This window comes from Dromiciops gliroides, chromosome 4, assembly GCF_019393635.1.
Source record: "Dromiciops gliroides isolate mDroGli1 chromosome 4, mDroGli1.pri, whole genome shotgun sequence".
Classification (NCBI taxonomy): domain Eukaryota; kingdom Metazoa; phylum Chordata; class Mammalia; order Microbiotheria; family Microbiotheriidae; genus Dromiciops; species Dromiciops gliroides.
The window spans coordinates 205,983,591-206,009,782 of NC_057864.1; the positions used below are offsets into that span (position 1 = coordinate 205,983,591).

The 26,192-nt window shown below is 36.3% G+C and overlaps 1 pseudogene; it reads left to right on the forward strand.

The window, feature by feature from the left end:
* Positions 1 to 771: 771 nt before the first annotated feature.
* On the forward strand, positions 772 to 2,435 carry LOC122754856 (annotated as a pseudogene).
* The last annotated feature ends 23,757 nt before the right edge of the window (positions 2,436 to 26,192 follow it).

A 26,192-nucleotide genomic window follows, 5' to 3' on the forward strand; every position in this document is an offset into this window, starting at 1 on the left:
AGGGGAAATTAATAACTCTAAATGCTTACATGAATAAAAAGAGAGAAAGAGGAGATTAATGAATTAGGCATGCAACTGAAAAACCTAGAAAAAGAACAAATTAGAAATCCCCAATTAGACACTAAATTAGAGATCCTGAAAATCAAAGGAGAAATTAATAAGATTGAAAGCAAAAAAAAACTATAGAATTAATCAATAAAACTAAGAGCTGGTTTTATGAAAAAAAACAATAAAATAGATAAAATATTGGTTAATTTGATTAAAAAAAAGAAAGAAGAAAACCAAATTACCAGTATCAAAAATGAAAAAGGTCATGTTACCACCAATGAAGTGGAAATAAAATCAATAATTAGGAATTATTTTGCCCAACTGTATGCCAATAAATTTGACAATCTAAATGAAATGGAATGAATATTTACAAAAATACAAACTGCCCAGGTTAACTGAAGAAGAAAATAAAATCCTTAATAACCCATATTAGAAAAAGAGATTGAACAAGGCATTAGTGAACTCCCTAAGAAAAATCCCAGGACCAGATGGGTTTACGGGTGAATTTTACCAAGCATTTAAAGAACAATTACCGGTCATGTGGGCCACAGGGTGAGCCCCGTCCGGGGCCAGAGCTGTTGCAGGGCGTCCCACGGGCTCCTTGGGCTGGGAGGAAGTCATTCCCTCGGGAATGCCCCAGAGGCACCGGTTGGTGGTTGAGTTGATCGCTTGGTGAGGCAGCGTCTGCACCTCCGACGGTAGCCCAAGCCAAGGAGAGATTGTTAGGAGCCGCTGCTGCCCCCAGCAGTCATGGCCTACACAAGGAGTGCCAGCTCCCCTGCAGGGCCCCATTGGGTCCCTATTTATGTATGCAACGTGGAACTCTCTGTCCTGTGGCCAAAACCTGTTGGACCGAGATGTCACCTCCAAGTCTGACCCCTTCTGTGTTTTATTCACTGAGAACAATGGCAAGTGGTATGAGTTTGACAGGACAGAAACTCCTATCAACAATTTGAACCCAGCATTTTCCAAGAAGTTTGTCATCGACTATCACTTTCAGGAAGTATAGAAGCTCAAGTTTGCCCTATTTGACAGGACAAGTCGAGTCTGCAGCTGGATGAGCATGACTTCCTGGGCCAGTTCTCCTGCACTTTGGGCATGATTGCCTCCAGCAAGAAAATCACACCCGGCCCCTGTGTCTTGGTGAATGAGAAGCCAGCAGGGAAGGGCACGATCACGATCACTGCCCAGGAACTATCAGACAAACCGAGTCATCACGCTGAGCATGGCAGTCAGGAAACTGGACAAAGAAGGACCTCTTTGCAAATCAGATCCATTTCTAGATTTTGATAAACCAGAAAGATAATGGCAAATGGATGCTTGTCACTGGACAGAGGTGATTAAGTATACTCTGGATCCTATGTGGAAACCATTTACTGTGCCTTTGGTATCGCTTTGTGACGGAGACCCGAAAGAAGCCAATTCAGGTCATGTGCTATGACTATGACAATGATGGTGGCCACGACTTCATCGGTGAATTCCAGACCTCAGTGGTGAAGATGTGTGAGGACCGAGATGGTGCTCCGCTAGAGCTGAATGTATCAACCCTAAAAAACAAAAGAGAAGAAGAATTATAAGAACTCAGGCATCATCATTATTCCGCTCTTGTAAAATAACCCCGGATTATTCTTTCCTAGACGATAGCCTTGGAGGATGCCAGCTTATGTTTACTGCGGGATAGACTTCCACAGTCTCCAATAGGAATCTCTGAGAACCCTCTTCTTTGCACTACATCAACCCCATGGGCACCAATGAGTATCTGTCAGCCATCAGGGCTGTCGGACAGATCATTCAGGATTATGATTAGGACAAAATGTTCCCGGCTTTGGGATTTGGCGCCCAGCTACCCCCCAGATTGGAAGGTTTCTCATGAGTTCGCTATCAACTTCAACCCCAGCAACCCCTTCTGTTCAGGTGTGGATGGCATTGCTCAGGCGTATTGAGCTTGCCACATCCCCAACATTCCCTTCTATGGACCTACCAACTTCTCTCCCATCGTCAACCACGTAGCTCATTTTGCCGCCCATGCTACGGAGCAACAGACAGCCACACAATATTTCATCCTCCTCCTCATCACTGATGGTGTTATCAGCGATATGGACGAGACCCGTCATGCAGTGGTACAGGCTTCGAAGCTGCCCATGTCCATCATTATTGTGGGTGTGGGCAATGCTGATTTTGCTGCCATGGAGTTCCTGGATGGTGATACTCGTGCTCTGCGTTCCCACACTGGCGAAGAGGCAGCTCGAGACACTGTGCAGTTTGTGCCCTTCCGAGAATTCCGCAATGCACCTAAAGAAACCCTTGCTAAAGCTGTGCTGGCAGAACTGCCCCAGCAAGTCGTGCAGTATTTCAAACATAAAAACCTGCCACCTAAGCAACTTTGAACCTGCATAACTCCTGCAGCCTCCTTTCCCCTCCAACCAGGATCAGCATGTCAGTCAAACCTCGTTGCAGTCCCCAAGGAAGGTGCACGTTCACCAGGCTTCTTCACTGGTGGTTTTTGTTTTTGTTTTTGAAACAAATTGGCTTTTTCATTTTTTTATAACTGGACATTCTCCCTGCTCTCTCCCAAACACAGCTGGGTTTCTTTTGTCACATTTGCCAACCCCGATGATACTACCATGCCACACAGGGCCACTCATTTCTCCTCCCTACCATCATTTTCAAGTATTGAATGTACTTTTTAAAATTTTAGTGGAATAATTATAAAAGAGAATAAATTTTTACAATCAGAACTTGCGTTTTTCCAAGCAACTAGCTATATAGGATAAAAAAAAAAAAGTATCCATTATGTATTTGTGTTAAGCCTATACCTCTCATGCTCTGTTCATTTTTATACTGTGTACATGTCCTATTTGTTATACGCAGGTTAATAAAGAAACTCAGACATTCCCAAAATAAAATAAAAAATAAAGAACAATTAATTCCAATATTATACAAATTATTTGGAAAAATAGGTGAAGAAGCAGTTCTACCAAATTTGTTTTATGACACAAATATGGTGGTGATACCAAAACAAGGCAAAGCAAAAACAGAGAAAGAAAATTATAGACCAATTTCCCTAATGAATATTGATGCTAAAATCTTACATAAGATATTAGCAAGAAGATTACAAGCAAGTGATCACCAGGATAACACACTATGACCAGGTAGGATTTATACTAGGAATGCAGGGCTGGTTCAACATTAGGAAAACTTTAACATAATCACCACATCAATAAGAAAACAAACCAAAAATCATATGATTATCTCTATAGATGCAGAGAAAGCTTTGACAAAATACAACACCCATTCCTAATAAAAACACTGGAGAGTTTAGGAATAGGGGGAACTTTCCTTAGAATAATAAGAGTATCTACCTAAAGCCATCAGCAAGTATTATATGCAATGGAGATAAATTAGAGCCCTTCCCACTAAGATCAGGGGTGAAACAGGGATGTCCATTATCACCCCTATTATTTAATATTGTCCTAGAAATGTTAGCTTTAGCAATCAGAGAAGAGAAAGGAATTAAAGGAATTAGAATAGGCAAGGAGGAAACAAAACTATCACTCTTTGCAGATGAATATGATGGTATACTTAAAGAATCCTAGAGAATCAACTCAAAAATTACTTGACAACAATTAACAACTTTAGCAAAGTAGCAGGATATAAAATAAATCCACATAAATCATCAGCATTTCTATACATGACCAACAGAGTCCCAGCAGCAAGAGATAGAAAGAGAAATTCCATTTAAAGTAACAGTAGATAATATAAAATACTTGGGAGTTTACTTGCCAAGGCAAACCCAGGAACTCTATGTACATAACTACCAAACACTCTTCACACAATCAAATCAATCTAAATAATTGGAAAGATATCAATTGCTCATGGATAGGCAGAGCTAATATAGTAAAAATGGACAATACTGCCTAAATTAATTTACTTATTCAGTGCCATACCAATCAGACTACCTAAAAAATTAGTTTATAGAGCTAGAAAAAATAATAAGAAAATTCATCCTGGAAAAACAAAAATCAAGAATATCCAGGGAAATAATGAAAAAAAAATTCACAGGAAGGTAGGTTAGCGGTACCAAACCTAGAGCTTTACTATAAAGCGGCAGTCATCAAAACTAACTGGTACTGGCTAAAAAATAGAGTGGTAGATCATTGGAATAGGCTAGGCTCAGGAAATGCAGTAGTAAATGACACTAGTAATGTAGTGTTTTGATAAACCCAAAGACTTCAGCTTCTGGATAGGAACTCAGTATTTGACAAAACCTGCTGGGAAAACTGGAAGATAGTATGCCAGAAACTAGGCATAGACCAACATCTGACACCTTATACTAAAATAAGGTCAAAATGGATACATGATTTAGATATAAGAGGTGATACCATAGGTAAATTAGGAGAGAAGGAATAGTCTACCTATCAGATCTTTGGAAAAGAAAAACAGTTTATGACCAACAAGAGATAGAGTATATTATAAAAGTGCAAAAACGGATGATTTTGATTACATTAAATAAAAAAAAATTGTACAAACAGAAGCAATCCAATCCAAATTAGAAGGGAAGCAGAAAATCTGGGAAACACTTTTTGTGGCCAGTACTTCTGAAAAAGGCCACATCTCTAAAATATATAGGGAATTAAATCAAATTTATAAGAATCCCAGTCATTCTCCAATTGAGAAATGGTCAAAGGATATGAACAGGCAATTTTCTGATGAAGAAACCAAAGCTATCTATTCCCATATGAAAAAATGCTCTAAATTTCTAATGATTAGAGAGATGCGAATTAAAACACCTCTGAGGGTACCACCTGACACCTATCAGATTGTGCTAAATGACAAAAAAGGAAATAAAAATGTTGTGAGAAGCGGTGGCAAAATTGAACACTAATGAATTGTTGGTGGAGCTGTGAACTGATCCAACCCATTCTGGAGAGCAATTTGGAATTATGCCCAAAGGGCGATAAAGCTGTGCATACCCTTGACCCTGCAATCCCACTTTTGGGTCTTTTTCCCAAAGAAATCATGGAAAGGGAAAACGGACCCCACATGTACAAAAACATTTATAGCTGCTCTTTACATGTGGCAAGGAATTGGAAGGTGAGGGGTGTGCCCATCAATTGGGAAAGGCTGGACAAGTTGTGGTATATGAATACAATGGAATACTATTGTGCTGTAAGAAATGATGAGCAGGAGGAGTTCAGAGAAACCTGGGAGGGTATTGCGTGAGCTGATGAATGAGTGCAATGAGCAGAACCAGAAGAACATTGTACAAAGTATCATCGACATTGAGTGTTGATCTGCTGTGATGGATTTATCTCTCACCAATGCAATGGTACAGAGAGTTCCAGGGAACTCATGATAGAAGAGGATCTCCAAATCCAAAAAAAAAAAAGAACTGTGGAGTATAGATGCTGAATGAACCATACTATTTCTTTTGGTTTTGGTGCTGTTGTTTTCTTCTATTTTAGGTTTTTCATCAGTGCTCTGATTTTTTCTCTTATAACATGAATAATGCAGAAATAGGATTAATATTATTATGTGTATATATATATGTATATATGTATGTATGTGTATATATATATGTGTGTATAACATATATATATATAATATATATAGATATATATATATATAAATAACCTATATCAGATTACCTGCTATATAGGGGAGGGGGGAGAAGGGAGGGAGGGAGGGAGAAATATCTGAAATTGTAAAAGCTTGTATAGACAAAAGTTGAGAACTATCTTTACATGTAACAGAAAAAAATACTTTATTAAATAAATAAATACTACATTAGAAATACTGAAAATTCAAGGAGAAATTAATAAAATTGAAAGCATGAAAACTATAGCAATAATCAATAAAACTAAGAGCTGATTTTATGAAAAAAACATTAAAATATATAAACCATTCGTTAATTTGATTTAAAAAAGGAAAGAAGAAAAACAAATTACCAGTATCAAAAATGAAGTGGGTAATTTTACTAGCAATGCAGTGGGAATTAAAGCAATAATTAGGAACTATTTTGCCCAACTGTATGCAAATAAATTTGACAATCTAAATGAAATGGAAAAATATTTACAAAAATACAAGCTTCCTAGGTTAACTGAAGAGGAAATAAAATCCTTAAATAAGCCCATATTAGAAAAAGAGATTGAACTCCCTAAGAAAAAATCTCTAGGGGTGTATGGGTTTACAAGTGAATTCTACCAAACATTTAAACAATTTATGCCAATATTATACAAATTATTTGGAAAAATAGGTGAAGGAGTTCTACCAAATTCCTTTCATGACACAAATATGGTGCTTATACCAAAACCAGGCAGAACCAAAAAAGAGAAAGAAAAATACAGACTAATCTCCCTAATGAATATTTCTGTAAAAATCCTAAATAAGATATTAGCAAGGAGATTACAGCAAGTGATAACCAGGAAAATACACTATGACCAGTAGGGATTTATACCAGGAATGCAGGGCTGGTTAAACATTAGGAAAACTATCAAAATAATCAACCAAAGCAATAAGAAAACTAACCAAAATAATATGATTATCTCAATAGATGCAGAGAAAACTTTTGACAAAATACAGCACCCATTCTTAATAAAAACATTAGAGAATTTAGGAATATGTGGAGCATTCCTTAAAATAATAAGCAGTAATTATCACTAAAACCATCAGCAAGCATTATATCTAATAGAGATAAGTTAGAGGCCTTCCCAATAAGATCAGGGTTGAAACAAGGATGTCCATTATCATCTCTATTATTTAATATTTACTGGAAATGTTAGCTTTAGCAATCAGAGAAGAAAAAGAAATTAAAGGAATTAGAATAGGCAAGGAGGAAACAAAACTATCACTCTTTGCAGATGATATGATGGCATACTTAGAGAATCCTAGCGAATCAACTATAAATTACTTGAAACAATTAACAACTTTAGCAAAGTTGCAGGATATAAAATAAATCAATATAAATCATCAGCATTTCTATACACAACCAAAAAAGCTCATCAGCAAGAGATAGAAAGATAAATTCCATTTGAAGTAAGGGTAGACATATACAATACTTCATAGTGTACTTGCAAGAAAAAACAAGGAACTCTATGAACACAATTACAAAACACTTTCAACACAATCAAATCAGATCTAAATAATTGGAAAATTATCAATTGCTTATAGGAGAGGCCTGAGCCTAATATATAAAAATTATAATTTGACCTAAATTAATTTTCACAATCAGTGCCATACCAATCAGATTACATTAAAAATATTTTATAGAGGTAGAAAAATAATAACAAAATACATCTGGAAAAAACAAAAGGTCAAGAATATCAAGGGAATCTAATGAAAAAATTGCACAGGAAGGTGGGCTAGCTGTACCAAATCTGAAGCTTTACTATAAAGTAGCAGTCATCAAAACTATTTGGTACTGCTAAGAATGGAGTGTAGGATCAATGGAGTAGGTTAGGCACAGAGACACAGTAGTAAATGACTTTAGTAATGTACTGTTTTTTGTTTTGTACTTTTTGTTGTGTTTGTTTTTTTGTTTTTTTGTTTTGTTTTTTGTGGGGCAATAGGGGTTAAGTGACTTGCCCGGGGTCACACAGCTAGCAAGTGTCAAGTGTCCGAGGTCGGATTTGAACTCAGGTACTCCTGATCCAGAGCTGGTGCTGCTCTGCTCAATCTAGCTGCCCCTTAGTAATGTACTGTTTGATATAAACCCAAAGACTCCAGCTTCTGGATAGGACTCAGTATTTGACAAAAAACTGCTGGGGAAAACTGGAAGATAGTGTGCCAGAAACTAGGCATAGACTAACATCTTACACCTGATACTAAAATAAGGTCAAAATGGATACATGATTTAGACAAAAAAGGTAATACCATAGGTAAATTGGAGAGGAAGGAATAGTTTACCTTTCAGATCTTTGGAAAGGAGAACAGTTTATGACCTATCAAGATATAGAGAATATTATAAAATGCAAAATTGATGATTTTGATCACATTAAATTAAAAAAGGTTTTGTACAAACTGAAGCAATGCATCCAAAATTAAAAAGGAGGCAGAAAGCTGGGAAACAAATTTTTGTAGCCAGTACTTCTAATAAAGACCTCATTTCTAAAATATACCGGGAACTATATCAAAGTTATAAGAATCCAAATCATTCCCCAATTGAGAAATGGTCAAAGGATATGAACAGTCAGTTTTCTGATGCAAAAATCAAATTTATACATTGCCATATGAAAAAAATGCTCTAAATCACTATTGATTAGAGAAATGCATATTAAAACATCTCTGAGGTACGACCTGACAACTATCAGATTGGCTAATATGACAAAAAAGTAAAATAATACATGCTGGAGAAGTTTGTGGAAAAATTGGAACACTAATGCATTGTTGGTGGTGCTGTGACTGATCCAACATTCTGAAGAGCAGTTTAGACCTATGCCTAAAGGGCTATAAAGCTGTCCATACCCTTTGATCCACAATAGCAATACTGCTATCCAGGTCTTTTTTTACCAAAGAGATCATCAAAAAGGGAAAAGGACTCATATGTACAAAAATATTTATAGCAAACTCTTTTTGTGGTGGCAAGGAATTGGAAATTGAGGGGTTGTCCATCATTGGGAATGCTGAACAAGCTGTGGTATAACACTGTATGGAATACTACTCTGTGCTGTAAGAAACGATAAGCAGGAGGATTTCAGAGAAACATGGAAAGACATTGCATGAACTAATGATGAGTGAGATGAGCAGAACCAGGAGAACATTGTACACATTATCAACAACATTATGTGTTGATCAACTGTGATAGACTTGATTCTTCTCAGCAATACAATCGTTCAAGATAGTTCTGAAAGTACTCATCATGGAAAATGCTCTCCAAATCCAGAAAAAAAAATGTTGAATCTGGATGCAGATCAAACCATACTATTTCTATTTGTTTTTTCTTGTTGTTTTTTTCTTTATTGAGTTTTTTTTTCCTTTTTGCTCTGATTCTTGTCTCATTACATGACTAATGCATAAATATGTTTAATATGACTGTACATTATAGCATATATCAGGTTAATTGCTGTCTTGGGGAGGAGAGAAGCAAGGGGAGGAGGGAGAAAAATTTGAAAATTTGAAAACAAATGTTGAAACTATCTCTAAATGCAACTGGAAATAATAAAATATTCTTATGGAAAAAAAACCAAAGTGATTGTAGACAGTTAACTGTGTTACTCTGGGCAAAGTTCATTTACCCTCTCTCAACCTCAGTTTCCTCATCTGTAAAAATAGGAATAATAATAATAATGATAGTACATGCTTCTTTACTTTGTTACAAGGATTAAGTGAGACCTTTTGTAATGCACTTTGTAATCTCCAAGTGCTATATAAATGCTAGTATTATTGTTAGTTTTACTCTATTTTTTCAAGTTTACATAGTGCCTAGAAATCTGCCTTGAATATTACTGATAGCTCATAAATGTTCTTTTTTCTTTTTCCTTTTAAGCAAATCTAGAATGATTGCCTTTATTTCATGATCCTTGTGACTTATTCAGTTCATTTGATCAGGTTTTCTTGCTGACCTAGAGACCCTGAGAAATCAATCCCAAATTCTTAATCCCTTTTTTGGAAGTCCACACATGTTCTGGGTTTACCTGATCCCATTTTCTTTCTTCTTGAATGGATTATATTTTTCTTACTCTGAGTGAGTTTGGGATTTCCAATTGCATTGCCTTTTGTAAGGACCATTAGAGGAAATTTGATATAGGAGGACCAGAGGATATTTTGCTGGAAACTCCAAAGGGAACATAATATAGTAAGGAGCTCCTGCAGAAAGTTTAATATACCTTTTGTGAAAAGGACACTTAGAGATTTAATTCAGAGCCCAGTTGGAAGGTTGTTTGTGTTGAGGAAAATTCTCCTGCTCAGGATAGTTTGATGTATATGCTGAGGGTTGAGGTGGTGGTGACTTCCATTTGACACCAGCTCCCAAATCTCTCCAGGGAAAACTTCATATATTCTAAGATCTCATTAGGAGCTATGTTTCCTTTTAAGATAAAAAGTTTAATTTTTTTTTCATTTTTTCTGTTCTTTATTGCCTTTAGGTTGTGGAAGACCACTGCAAACATCAAAATAAGCTATTGCAAATTGTGAAAGAAATTATTGTTGTTGTTGTTCAGTAATGTCTGACTCTTTATGATCCCTTTTCTGATTTTCTTGACAAATATACTGGAGCTGTTTTGCCATTTTCCTTCTCAGATCATTTTGTAGATGAAGAACTGAGGCAAACATGGTTATATGACTTGCCTATGGTCATATAGCTGGTAAATGTCTGAGGCTAGATTTGAACTAAGGTTTTTCTGACTCCAGGCCTAGCACTCTATCCACTGTTGCCCCCTACCTGTCCTTAAATGGTCATAATCTTTGATAAAGTGGGCAAAATGTTCTTTGTTTATTGAATCTGAACCACTATGTATTTGACTTGTTTAAGAAACAATTATAAGATCTGTACCACACTCAGTATTTTGAGATTCTTTCCCAAAATGGTACCGGGGAAAGTAAGTTAAAGAACAATTGTTTAAGGTCCCCTAAGAACCCCAGAGATGCATCTAGGTGGTATATTTGTATAGAGTGCTGGGCTTGGAGTCAAGAAGACCTAAGTTCAAATTTCATCCTCAGAAACTCCTAGCTGTGGTAACCTTGGACAATTCACTTAATCTCTATTTTCCATTGGAAAAAGAAATGACAAATGACTCTTAGTATATTTGCCAAAGTGGGGAAAAAACAGCAAACAGATGCACAGAGGTTCATGAGATCACAGAATCAGAAACAACAGAACAATGACAACAAGACCCCCAGAGAGCTTTTCTGGGAGGGGATATAGACAATCAGTTCAGAATATACTCCAATAATAAGCTGAGGATGAAAGAGTTCTCAAAGCATGTAGAAAAGAGAGGAGAATAATTTGGTGTCTGAATACTGTGGTCATGGTTCTTAGAGCATTGACAGAGCATGTATATAATATGTCTTGTCTGATTCCAATGAAACACATGGAAACTTGATAAGCCTTTTACTGGCCTATGGATTAATGAGTTTTCTGGTTGGCTTATGAACCAGAAGGCAAAATTAATTGTGATTACAAAAGGTTCAAGTGGTTGATATCTTGCTTTCTTCCCTGATAGCTTTTTTTTTTTTTTTTGGTGAGGCAACTGGGGTTAAGTGACTTGCCCAGGGTGACACAGCTAGTAAGTGTTAAGTGTCTAAGGCTGGATTGGAACTCAGGTCCTCATGACACCAGGGTAGTATTCCATCCATTGCACCATCTAGCTGCCCCTTCCCTTATAGCTTTTTACAGAGGACTGCTATAAGACACCAGGTTTGGGAGTAGGGAGAGTGGCTAATCTATATTCCAACACCTGACCATCATGTATCCACAAATACCTAAGCTCTCTGTTTCTACAATTTCTTTTCCTTTAATCTTCAGTGAATTCTGTGAAAGGGGTCCCTAAGTGGCTGATGAAACTGGAAGATCCATCAAAGCCATCTAAGATCTTAAAACTGGTAGCAGCAGAAACCAAGGCTGGTGAGAAGCCAACACAGCAGCCAAGCAAGCAGCTAGTCCCAGACAAGCAGTAAGTAATCTGCTAGCCAAGGCACTGTGTCCTGGAAGGTGCCAGTCCAGATGATCAAGGGAGTGACTCACCCATTGCTGAAGCCACTCCCTGAGGAAAACTTGGTGGAGACTCTTTAAACTGAGAAAAGGACTCCATGTTCCAGGACTCATGTGATACCGCTCAGTCCCTTGCATATCTCACAACTTTTGTGCTTTAACTTTAAACCCACCCTCACCAGCCAATAAATATATACATAAGGGAGAACGTGCTCCTAGTTTAGGGGGATGTTTTTGTAATGTCTCTTTTTGCCATGCCTTCTCGGCAGTTATATCCCTTGTAAAAGCTAATTGACATCAGCTTGTTCATCAGTTGGGGATGGGGGTGGGGGACTCTGGTTAGGATTTTATATGTGACAAAATTATAAACCATAATCCCTCAGGTTACCCTTGAATGCTAAAGATAGTAGTAAGCCATTCATAAGGTACCCTACCCGCCACAGTAAATGGGGGGTTGATAATGTGAGGCCACTGTTAGTGGAGCTGGGGCAGCTAGGTGGCACAGTGGATAGAGTTCTTGGCCCAGGGTCAGAAACACTCATGTTCCTGAGTTCAAATCTGGCCTCAGACTCTTATTAGCTAAGCAACCCTTGAAAAATCACTTAATCCTGTTGCCTCAGTCTCCTCATCTGTAAAATAAACTTGAGAAGAAAATGGCAAACCACTCCATTGTCATATCCCAGAAAACCCTAAATGGGATCACAAAGAGTCATACATGACTGAAAATGACGGAACAACAAAAAATGAACCCTGATTGTTCTCTAGACTATAATATCCTAGTGGATGGTAAACCTCCATAACTAAACCAATTTAATAAAAAAAAAAACAATTTATGTCACTCATCACCATTTATTTTGAGGATAACTGAACCAAAGTGAGATAGAAGTCACTAGTTAAAATATTTGCAAAGGGCATTTCTCCTCTGAGTTTCCTGGACTTGCTCTAAGAGGCCATTATGAGCCTGTTGATATTTTCAGGGCAAGATTTGAAGATGATTTTAAACTGTGGCACTCATTCAAGTGCAGCTTTTAGAAATGAATCAGAAGTGTCCTACTGCTTTATTTCAATATGTTGCTTTGATGGTTTATAAAGTAAGAACCAGCTGTTCAACTCTGTTAAGCAGGTAACCTAACACTTGTTATTCAACAGGTTTATGTGTCAATGCAGATGCTGCTATTTGCTGAAAGGCAGACTAACCTGAAAGGGGTTGGCCAAACATTAACATCCCCCAAACTCCCATAAATAATGTTTATTTAAAACCGTGTGATTTGAACTGGCTTGTGGGCTATGCGATATTGAGAGGCTATTCAAGTATAATTGTAATATAAATCCATTTGTTGGTAAAGCAGAAATCCCATATTGATGAAAATGTTTGCTTTGTGCACTTCTGAATTTTGCTGAAATGAAAACATACTAAGCAAGACATTTCATTTCCTGGATACATAAAAAAGTACATCATTGTACTCACCCATAAGCAGCTTTTCTAAAGAAATTAAAGCTTAAAGAGCTTGAAGAGGAAGATATGCGTGTATGCATATATATCTGAGAGCAGTCAAAAGATTCAAGAATTAGGGCATATCTGAAAGAAAAATAGAAGGTTGAAAAGATAAATTAACTGTTTATTTAAAAATGAAGATTTATTGAGACTACTGAGCACAATTATTGATCTGGGGCTAGTAAAAAGACTTCAAAGTTGGAGACAAAGAGATACTCTATGGAAATCAAAGCATAGTTGATTAGACCGCCCCCCCCCCCCCCCACAATGGCTTGTGTTTCACTACATTAATTTCATTTGTATGAGGTGTTTTTCTTGGCCCCTCTGAGGTTTTGTTTGTTTTTTTTTTCCAAATAGCTTTTGGAAATATTGATAAGTTAAAGAGGCAATTTGATACAGTGGATAGAGTACACCATCAGGAAAGTCTGGATTCAAATCCTACCCTCTAATACTTATTAACTATGTGACCCTGGCCAATTCATTTAAGCTTTCTCACTCTCACTTTCTTCATCTCTAAAATGGGATAGTATTTCACCATAGATTTACTGTGACCCTCCAATACGTATAAAATACTTTAGATATTTTAACTATGGAAATGTCAATTGTTAATAGAATTGAGCCACTCATCTTTTCCTCATAACCAATCACTGAACTTAGCCCAGTTTACTATGTGATAATATAAGGATTATGGATTTATATTAATATCCTAATAATTAATACTTTTATAACTTGTTTATCATGGTAAAAAAATAGTCACCAAAGTTTTCTCAATTAGACTCTCTGTCCTTAGACTATGTCTTGTGCAGCTTGTAATCAATTACCAATACTTTACTAAGAATCTTTCTAGGTTAAGAGAACCTGTCAAAGCTTGACCTCTACTTGCCAATACTCTAAAACCTTGAGGTTCACCTACATGTCATAATAAGGCTTTAGAGCAGAGCAACTAAATTTCAGATAATTTAAAGTGCAAAATATCAAAATCTTGCTTACAGCAGGAGATTGAGAAATATGTTCATTAATAAATTGATCCTAAGAATCATCCCAAGCCCAATTACAGCATGATATTAATCTCTTTAAGTAAAATTACTGCTATTTTTCAATATTAAAATTTTGCTTAAATCTCCTTCTTCAGAAATTTGAGGAATAGAAGAAACTTATCTTTTGTAGCTCCCAAAATAATGTTGAATTTTCAAAATACATGACATGTTGTCACTTTACTCCCAAAAATGTAATTTCCTTGAGGATAGGGACTGGTTTTCTTTTGTATCCCCTACACATGACACCTGATACTTCACAAGTGCTTTCTGAATGAGTAGAACATATTGTCTGTCTCATACTGGGAAAGTAAAATGCTAAAAATAAAAATAATTCACAGAGCCAAAAGGTTTTATTTTTCTCCTCTGCAGAATAATTGTGAGAATATGATAAAAAGTATAATTTATTAGAGTACTTTCAAGAAAAGTCTCAAACTTAAGTGGAGACTAATTAAATATAATTATAAAAAATGGAAGAGTAAATGAAAGAAACATAATCTTAGCAAAGAGAGTTTCAAAGAAAAGGGTTTGTAGGTGGGAAATTAATCTTTAAAAACATTACATCAACAAATATATAAAGGAAGGCTTAATGAATAGAGCATGCAAATAAAAAATCCTTAAAATCAAATAAATGACCAAAGACAAAAACTAAAAATTTGAAATTCAAAAGAAATACTAAATAAAAACCAAAACAAAAACCAAAATTAATCTTCAAGCAACTAATAAAATAGAAAAATAGCAAATTTGATCCAAAAACACAACAATGAAAAGACAAGCAAATTACCAAAGTCAGAATGACAAGTATTTTACAAATGAAGAAGTAAAGTAAACTGTTAGAAAATATATTATTCGATTATATATTTTAAAATTAAATATAAAGCATGAAGCACACAAATTATATCTCACTTTACTAACCCATTCTCAGAACTGGCTTCTGTTAGGAAGGCTGCTGATCCCAAGAGTTTAGCATAATGCCTGAAACTTAGTGGGTGCTTAATGTTTCTTCCTTCCTTCCTTCCTTCCTTCCTTCCTTCCTTCCTTCCTTCCTTCCTTCCTTCCTTCCTTCCTTCCTTCCTTTCTTTCTTTCTTCCTTCCTTTTTGTTGGTAGGGGGTTTAGTGACTTTCCCAGGGTCACACAGCTAGTGTCAAGTGTCTGAGGCTGGATTTGAACTCAGGTCCTCCTGAATCCAAGGCCAGTGCTTTATCCACTGTGCCACCTAGTTACCCCTTTAATGTTTCATGAATGACTCTCCCATAGAGTTTTGGAGACAATCCTGACAGATTTGGGAATTGTTTCTTATAGTTAGATCTTGAGGCCCATCTAATGTGTTTCTCCAAATAGAAATAGTCAGTTATTATTTCTCATATATCATATAACCAACTAGCACATTGATTTTGCCTCAACATCAACAACCCAGTGATTATTGCCTTAAATACTCTATGACTTCGGTGGAGCCAAGAATGGGTGGAGAGAGGAAGCAGCAAGCTGCCTGAGCTCTCCTTCTGTTCCCTCAAAACAAACATTAAATCAAGCCTCTGGATGGATTCTGAAACTACAGAACCTGCAAAGAGACAGGGAGACACAGTCCTCCAACCAGAGATAATTTAGAAGACTTCAGGAAAAGGTCGGTCTGACTCGGGCAAAAGGGAGGCCCAGCGCAGGGCAGCAACCCAGTGCCAAGGGGGTCGGGGCAAGTCAGCAGGAGCTGCGGGCCACAGCTGAACAACTGAGGCCCCTGGAACCTGGAGCAAAAATCTGGTGGCCAAGGAGGACAGTGGAAAAACCTACCTGCACCGGCCAAGAGGGCCACGAACGGGTCAGGCGGGATCAGACACTGGCGTCCGGTGCCTGGCTGGCCGAGCACAATCCGACAGGAAGTGCAGGGCGGGGGATCTCCACACACCATAAAGGCCTCAGAGTAAAAACCGGTCATACAGCACCTATACCCCTGCACAAGTAGCCCAAAAGAGAGTCCCCGGTGCCCCCAGAGCAGACCTCAACTTAAAAATTAAATAAATAAGCTGCAATAATGAGTAAGAAGCAAAAAAGAGCCCTCTCTATTGAGAGCTTCTGTATCAATAGAGAAGAAGCAAACACAAACTCAGATGAGGACAATAGCCTCAAATTGCCTACATCTGAAGCCTCACAAGGGAAGGTGAATTGATCTCAAGAACAAAAAGCCCTCCTGGAAGAGCTCAAAAAGGATTTTAAAAATCAATTGCAAGAGGTAGAAGAAAAAATGGGGAGAGAAATGAAAGCAAAACAAGAAAACTATGAAAAAAGAATCAGCAGCTTGGAAAAGGAAGCACATAATTTCACTGAAGAAAACAAAGCCTTAAAATATTCACTTGGCCAAATGGAAAAAAAGGTGCATAATGTCATTGAAGAAAACAATGCCTTAAAAATTAAAGTGGGACAGATGGAAGATAAGGAATTCATGAGACACCAGGAATCAGTCAAGCAGAATCAAAAAAATGAAAAAATAGAAGAAAATGTGAAATACCTCATTGGAAAGACAGTTGTCTTTCCAATCTGGAAAACAGATCGAGGAGAGACAATTTGAGAATCATTGAACTGCCTGAAAGCCATGACCAGAAAAAGAATCTAGACACCATATTCCAGGAAATTATTAAGGAGAACTGCCCTGATATCATAGAATCAGAGGATAAAATCATCATTGAAAGAATCCACCGATCACCTCCTGAAAGAGACCCCAAAAGGAAAACTCCAAGGAATACTGTAGCCAAATTCCAGAATTATCAGGTGAAGGAGAAAATACTCCAAGCAGCCAGAAAGAAGCAATTTAAATATCATGGAGCCACAGTCAGGATTGCTCAGGACCTGGAAGCTTCAAAATTAAAGGACCACAAGGCTTGGAATATAATATTCCGGAAGGCAAAGGAGCTTGGACTGCAGCCAAGAATCTATTACCCAGCAAAAATGTGCATTTTCTTTCAGGGGAAAAGATGGACATTCAATGACATTGGGGACTTTCAATCTTTCCTGGTGAAAAGACCAGAACTGAAGAGGAAATTCGATCTCAACATACAAGACTCAAGAGAATTTTAAAAAGGTAAACAGAGGGGGAAAAAAAAAGGTTATCCTATTAGGTTAAACTGTTTATATCACTACACAGGAAGATAATACTCATAACTCTTAAGAACTGTAAATGTATTTGGGCAGAGAGAAGGACTTTACATAGAGGGTATAAATATAAATTGTCTTTGATGTGATGATACAAAAGAATTAAGGGGCTAAAAAGAGAGTCTATGGGGAGGAGAGGAAAGAGAAGGTGGAATGGGATGAATTATATCATATGAAGAGGTGGAAAAAAAACACCTATTACAATAGAGGGAAAGAAAGGAGGGGGTAACATTGTTTCAACCCTATTCTCATTAGATTTGACTCACAGAGGGAATAACATATACGTTCATTGGGATAAAGAAACTTAAGTCATTCTTTAGGGAAGCAAAAGAGGAAGGGAAAGGGGAGTGACTGATAGAAGGGAGAACAAAAGCAAGGGAGAAAAGGGTAAAGAAAAGAGAGGGGGGTGATAAAAAGGGAGGGCAGATTGGGGGAGGCAGGGGTAAGAAGTAAAATGTCGGTGAGGAGGAATAGGGTGAAAGAAGGGGGGAAAAGTACAAAGGGGATAAATAGAATGGAGGGGAATAGACAGTCAGTAATAATAACTGTGAATGTGAATGGGATGAACTCTGCTATAAAATGGAAGCAATTTGCAGAGTGGATTAAAAACCAGAACCCTACAATATGCTGTTTACAAGAAACACATTTGAAGCAGAGAGATACACACAGAGTAAAGGTAAAAGGCTGGAGCAGAATATATTATGCCTCAGCTAAAGTAAAAAAGGCAGGGGTAGCAATCCTTATCTCAGACAAAGTGCAGGCAAAAATTGATCTCATTAAAAGAGATAAGGAAGGAAATTACATCTTACTTAAAGGTACTATAGATAATGAAGTAATATCAATATGAAATATATATGCACCAAGTGGTATAGCATCCAAGTTCTTAGAGGAGAAGTTAAATGAGTTACAAGAGGAATTAGACAGTAATACTATACTAGTGGGGGATCTGAATCTCCCCCTCTCAGAATTAGATAAATCTAGCCAAAAAATAAATAAGAAAGAAGTGAAAGAGGTGAATAGATTACTAGAAAAGTTAGACATGATAGATGTCAGGAGAAAATTGAATGGGGATAGAAAGGAATATACCGTTTTCTCAGCAGTACATGGCACATTTTCAAAAATTGACCATGTATTAGGGCACAAAAACATCATAGTCAAATGTAGAAAGGCAGAAATAGTAAATGCATCCTTCTCAGATCATGATGCATAAAAATTACATGTAAGAAAGAGCCAGGGAAAAGTAGAATGAAAATCAATTGGAAAACTAAATAATTTCATTCTAAAGAATGAATGGGCCAAACAAGAAATCATAGAAACAATCAATAACATTATCGAAGAGAATGACAATAATGAGACAACATACCAGAATCTATGGGATGCAGCCAAAGCAGTGCTTAGGGGAAATTTATAGCTCTAAATGCTTACATGAATAAAAAGAGAAAGATGAGATTAATGAAATTGGGCATGCAAACTGAAAAACCTAGAAAAAGAACAAATTAGAAATCCCAATTAGACACTAAATTAGAGATCCTGAAAAATCAAAGGAGAAATTAATAAGATTGAAAGCAAAAAAACTATAGAAGTAATCAATAAAACTAAGAGCTGGTTTTATGAAAAAAACAATAAAATAGATAAAATATTGGTTAATTTGATTAAAAAAAGAAAGAAAACCAAATTATCAGTATCAAAAATGAAAAATGTGATGTTACCACCAATGCAGTGGAAATTAAGTCACTAATTAGGAATTATTTGCCCAACTGTATTGCCAATAAAATTTGACAATCTAAATGAAATGGATGAATATTTACAAAAATACAAACTGCCAGGTTAACTGAAGAAGAAATAAAATCCTTAAATAAACCCATATTAGAAAAATAAATTGAACAAGCCATCAATGAACTCCCTAAGAAAAAATCCCAGGGCCAGATGGGTTTACGGGTGAATTTTACCAAACATTTAAAGAACAATTAATTCCAATATTATACAAATTATTTGGAAAAATAGGTGAAGAAGGAGTTCTACCAAATTCGTTTTATGACACAAATATGGTGGTGATACCAAAACAAGGCAAAGCAAAAACAGAGAAAGAAAATCATAGACCAATTTCCCTAATGAATATTGATGCTAAAATCTTACATAAGATATTAGCAAAGAGATTACAGCAAGTGATCACCAGGATAATACACTATGACCAGGTGGGATTTATACCAGGAATGCAGGGCTGGTTCAACATTAAGAAAACTATTAACATAATCAACCACATCAATAAGAAAACAAACCAAAATCATATGATTATCTCAATAGATGCAGAGAAAGCTTTTGACAAAATACAACACCCATTCCTAATAAAAACACTGGAGAGTTTAGGAATAGGGGGAGCTTTCTTTAGAATAATAAACAGTATCTACCTAAAGCCATCAGCAAGTATTATATGCAATGGAGATAAATTAGAGGCCTTCCCAATAAGATCAGGGGTGAAACAGGGATGTCCATTATCACCCCTATTATTTAATATTGTCCTAGAAATGTTAGCTTTAGCAATCAGAGAAGAAAAAGGAATTAAAGGAATTAGAATAGGCAAGGAGGAAACAAAACTATCACTCTTTGCAGATGATATGATGGTATACTTAAAGAATCCTAGAGAATCAACTTACAAATTACTTGAAACAATTAACAACTTTAGCAAAGTAGCAGGATATAAAATAAATCCACATAAATCATTCAGCATTTCTATACATGACCAACAAAATCCCAGCAGCAAGAGATAGAAAGAGAAATTCCATTTAAAGTAACAGTAGATAATATAAAATACTTGGGAGTCTACTTGCCAAGACAAACCCAGGAACTCTATGAACACAACTACCAAACATTCTTCTCACAAATCAAATAAGATTTAAATAATTGGAAAGATATCAATTGCTCATGGATAGGCAGAGCTAATATAGTAAAAATGACAATACTGCCTAAATTAATTTACTTATTCAGTGCCATACCAATCAGACTACCTAAAACTTATTTTATACAGCTAGAAAAAATAATAACAAAATTCATCTGGAAAAACAAAAAATCAAGAATATCCAGGGAAATAATGAAAAAAAATTCTCAGGAAGGTGGGTTAGCGGTACCAAACCTGGAGCTCTACTATAAAGCGGCAGTCATCAACACTATCTGGTACTGGCTAAAAAATAGAGTGGTAGATCAATGGAATAGGCTAGGCTCAGGAAATGCAGTAGTAAATGACACTAGTAATGTAGTGTTTGATAAACCCAAAACCTCCAGCTTCTGGAATAGGAACTCAGTATTTGACAAAAACTGCTGGGAAAACTGGAAGATAGTATGGCAGAAATTAGGCATAGACCAACATCTGACACCTTATACTAAAATAAGGTCAAAATGGATACATGATTTAGACATAAGAGGTGATACCATAGGTAAATGAGGAGAGAAAGGAATAGTCTACCTATCAGATCTTTGGAAAGGAAAACAGTTTATGACCAAACAAGAGACAGAATATATTATAAAATGCAAAACGGATGATTTTGATTATATTAAATTTAAAAAAATTTGTACAAACAGAAGCAATGCATCCAAAATTGGAAGGGAGGCAGAAAGCTGGGAAACAATTTTTGAGGCCAGTGCTTCTGATAAAGGCCTCATCTCTAAAATATATAGGGAATTAAATCAAATTTATAAGAATCCAAGTCATTCCCCAATTGAGAAATGATCAAACGATATGAACAGGCAGTTTTCTGATGAAGAAACCAAAGCTATCTATTCCCATATGAAAAAATGCTCTAAATCTCTAATGATTAGAGAGATGCAAATTAAAACAACTCTGAGGTACCACCTGACACCTATCAGATTGGCTAAAATGACAAAAAAGGAAGATAATAAATGTTGGAGAGGCTGTGGGAAAATTGGAACACTAATTCATTGTTGGTGGAGCTGTGAACAGATCCAACCATTCTGGAGAGCAATTTGGAATTATGCCCAAAGGGCAATAAAGCTGTGCATACCCTTTTACCCAGCAATTCCACTTTTAGGTCTTTTTCCCAAAGAAATCATGGAAAGGGGAAAGGGACCCACATGTACAAAAATATTTATAGCTGCTCTTTACGTGGTGGCAAAGAATTGGAAGTTGAGGGGGTGCCCATCAATTGGGGAATGGCTGGACAAGTTGTGGTATATGAATACAATGGAATACTATTGTGCTGTAAGAAATGATGAGCAGGAGGAGTTCAGAGAAACCTGGAGGGTATTGCGTGAGCTGATGATGAGTGAGATGAGCAGAACCAGAAGAACATTGTACACAGTATCATCAACATTGAGTGTTGACCTATTGTGATGGACTATATTCTTCTCACCAATGCAATGGCACAGAAGAGTTCCAGGGAACTCGTGATAGAAGAGGAACTCCAAATCCAAGGAAAAAAAGAAAGAAAGAACTGTGGAGTATAGATGCTGATTGAACCATACTATTTCTTTTGTTTTGGGTGCTGTTGTTTTGTTTTGTTTTTTATATTTTGAGGTTTTGCATTACTGCTCTGATTTTTTCTCTTATAACAGGATTAATGCAGAAATAGGATTAATGTTATTATGTGTATATATATATATATGTATATAGATATATAGATATAGTCTATATCAGATTACCTGCTGTCTAGGGGAGGGGGGAGGGAGGAGAGGGAGGGAGGGAGAAAAATCTGAAATTGGAAAGCTTGTATAAACAAAAGTTGAGAACTATCTTTACATGTAATGGAAAAAATAAAATACCTTATATGTTAAAAAAAAAATCTATTGACTTCATTATCATTTCCATAATACCATCTAAAACAGAGTTCAGTAAATTACAGCCAAGTGTCAAATCCTACTGATGCTTGTTTTTGCAGAAAAATGTGGGAAACATTTTTAACTGTGCTGAGTTCAAAATAACCCTTTGTCTATAAAGTTTGTTGAACCCAGATCTAACCAGTTAACATTGATTAATTTTTGCAAGGGGCTTTTTACTGTGAAGATCTATCAGGAACCAAAGTGCATTAAAAAAACCCCTCCAAAACATAGAACCCTGTCTTCTATCTTGGTCCCTGGGGGAAGTAGATACATTGTGAATGCTGTAACAACTAGGCATTCATTAGCTAGTCCCCACTGTGAGACTAAGCAAGACCACAAAACTGTTTGTTCTTCAGTTTCTTTACCTGTAATTTAAGAGACGATCTAAATTGGAAAAAAACTTTATATATTGAGTAATGATTTAAAAGATATGATAACATGCTTTCTTCCTAACATTCCACACCAATGCCTCACCAAGGCTGGAGATGACCTTACATTTTCAAAACCTACATTTGAGGAGAAGTTCTGGTGAATGCCACTATATTGGACAGTCATACAGTACCTGGGCGAAGGGAGATGGGTCTGTTGTCCAAGAACAATCAGAACAAAATTTATAGATAGACTCATTTGAAGCTGGATACAGAGTAATGATTTCTTTCTTTTTATTTTTCTTAATCTTTTCTTTTCTTTTTTTTTTTCATATTTCCCCCAGCTAGATCAACTGATGGAGACATCTAGTGGATTTGTATTGGTGGAATACCCTCAAGGATGCAATCATAGCTCCTTGAAATATTGAAGTAGAGAGCATACTTATTGTGCTTGGGTACTATATATACACTTAAGTGGAACACTTAACAATGGGAAGAAGAAAAAGAGCTTTTTAAAAGGCATGTCTATTTTTAAAATAGAGTTGTATGGCACTCTATGATGAAAGATCTTTAGAGAACATAATGTTAGTCACAATGGAAACTCCTTTAATTGAATGGCATGGAAAAAGCCCTGGAGCTGCCAGTAAAGAGCAGGAGGGTAGTAGCTTCATGCAGTCTAGTCTGTAGTCCTGTCAAAATATCTAAAATACCATATTCAGATATGACTTTAAGCCTCATAAATGATATTGATAAATGTGATATAATTAGATAAAATCATAAGATTTATATGCATGTGTCCTACTTTTTAAAGTTTGGTAGCTTCTTTTTTATTTTTAAATAAAAGTATTTTATTATTTTCCAGTTACATGTAAGGATAATTTTCAAGATTTATGTTCATAGGATTTGTAGTTCCAAATCTTTCTCCCACCTTCCTTTCCTTCCTCCTCCCCATGACAGAAAGAAATATGATATAGGTTACATATGTACAATCACATTAAACATATTTCCGTATTAGTCATATTGTGAAAAAAGAATCAGAGCACAATGGGAAACCTCAAAAAAATAAAAGAAGGGGGAAAAAAGCAGCCCAAAAGTAGAAACAGTATGGTTCAATCTGCATTCATAATCCACAGTTCTTTTTTTTTTCTGGATGTTGAGAACATTTTCTATCATGAGTTCTTTGAAATGTTTTGGATCATTGCACTGCTGAGAAGAGCCAAGTCTTTCACAATTGTTCATCACACAATATTGCTGTTACTGTTTACAATGTCCTCCTGGTTCTGGTCCTCTTGGTCAGCATCAGTTCATGTAAGTCTTTCCAGGTTTCTCTGAACTCCTCCTGCTCATCTTTTCTTATAGCACAATAGTATTCCATTCATATCCTACAACTTATTTAGCCATTCCCCAATTAATGGGCATTCCCTCATTTTCCAATTCTTTGCCAACACAAAGAGAGCTGCTATAAATATTTTTGTACATATGGGTCCTCTTTCTCTTCTATTACCTCTTTGGGATACAGACCTGGCAGTGGTATCCCTGGGTCAAAGGGTATATGTCCTACTTTTTAAAACAAATCTGATGTCAAAGCATTTTACTTCCCAAAGTGCATTAATTTGGAAATTATTTTTTTCACACTAGCAAAAGATTTGTTGTGCTATAAAGTTTATTTTAAAGCAAGCATATCCCACAGTGAACTTAAAACATGAACCAAAGTTTGAGAATCCATTAATTAATTAAGCTGGATGGGTTTTCCCACTGACACAGTTGATAATTACATCTTTCTTTTAGTATATGGCCTTCTGACAGTAGATATATAAAGATTTTCAGGTTTAATCGGACCTTCCAAAGTTTTCACTTCACTGGCACAGTCTTCAGGAATCTGAGGTCACTATATCTTGGAGAAGAATTGATAGGAATTTAGTTGAGGTTGCAATATGTATCAATGCCTTAAAAATATAAACTCATTTGCAAGGTTTCCACAATAAACTTAATAAGATAATGAATATCAGTATGATATCTCCCTGTAGTAGCAGAGGCAGAATATCCTAGTTGTTGGTCCTTTGTTCTAAAAGAGGGTTATGACATTGGAGTGAAGTCATAACTTGCACTGACTTTGGATTTGAATTGGGGGAGGGCTTTGCAAGGTCATCAACCTCACTCTCTCCTCCAGAGCCATCTGGTTACAGTGGCAAGATATACATCAGGACAACTGGAGATTGCCCCAGATGTTTAAGGCAATTGTGGTTATGTGACTTACCCAGGGTCACACAGCTAGTACGTATCTGAAGTGAGATTTGAACTCAGGTCCTCCAAACTACAGAGCCAGTGATTTATTCACTGTACCACCTAGCTTCCCCTATTCTAGTAGTTACTGGTCAAGAGAGAATTACATAAATGGGCTTTGGGGTCATTAATAATTTTTTTATGAAAATAAATGAGTACTTGGAGCTAGCTCTGTGCCAGTCAGTTCACTAAGCACTTTGGTAGAACATGAGATCGATTTTCAAGGTGAATATAATATAATGGAATAGACAAATCATAATTATAAAAAAGCACATAAAACATTAAAATGTCTAGAGTACCTCTGAAATAGATGCATGAGTGATAAAAAGTCACTTAGAGAAATTATGAGTAGATAACATTTAGCATTTTGACATCAGGATGCTGCATCTTACCAACTTATTTATTTGTGTCTATAAGTATATATAATGAAATTGATGTTATTTAGGAAAGGAATATATCATAGGGGCACTTAAGAAACTCTGAATTTACTTATTCAAATCCCTTATCTGTATCACAAAGAGACATGTATAGCTGCCATATAGCATAGGCATAGGCAGTCAGACTAGGAATTCAAGAAATGATAAAACATCCAGGTTTCAACTGTATTGTCCATGATGTCTATGAGGTCTGTTAAGTAGCACAACAGGTTGGTAGGTGGCACAGTGGATAGAGTGCTGGGCCTGAAGTCAGGCAAACTCATTTTCCTAGTTCAAATCTAGCCTCAGATATTTATGAGTTGAGTAACCCTTGGCAAGTCACTTAACCTTGTTTGCCTCACTTTCCTCATCTAGAAAATGAGCTGGAGAAGGAAATAGCAAATCACTGATATTCCAAGAAAAACCCCAAATGGGGTCATACAGAGTCAGACGTGACTATAAAGGACTCAACAACAATGACAATAGCTAAGTGCAGTAGAATTGAACTTGGTGCAAGAAGACATAGATTGGAATCCTGCTCTGTTATTGACTAGCAATATGACTTTGAACTTTTCTTAGCCTTATTTTTTTTCATCTATACTCCTGGGATAATAATACCTGTCCTATCTATGTCAAAAGATTGTTGGGAAGCTCAAACAGGACAAGATAAGTGAAAATATTTTGTAATTACAAAAACACATATAAGTGTAAGATATTAATAAGTTCAAGGGAGGAAAACAAATACCCAAAGCAAAAAGCCCTCTATTGCATCCTCTTGAATCACTGTTGCACTAGGAATAGAAGTTTCTTTTCTAAAACAAAAATCAATTATTCATCTTACTTGCTATGAAACTTTAATGAAAAATTATGTAAGCCATTTTTTTAATGAAAAGGAAAGCCCCACAAATGGACAACCCCTCTCTGAT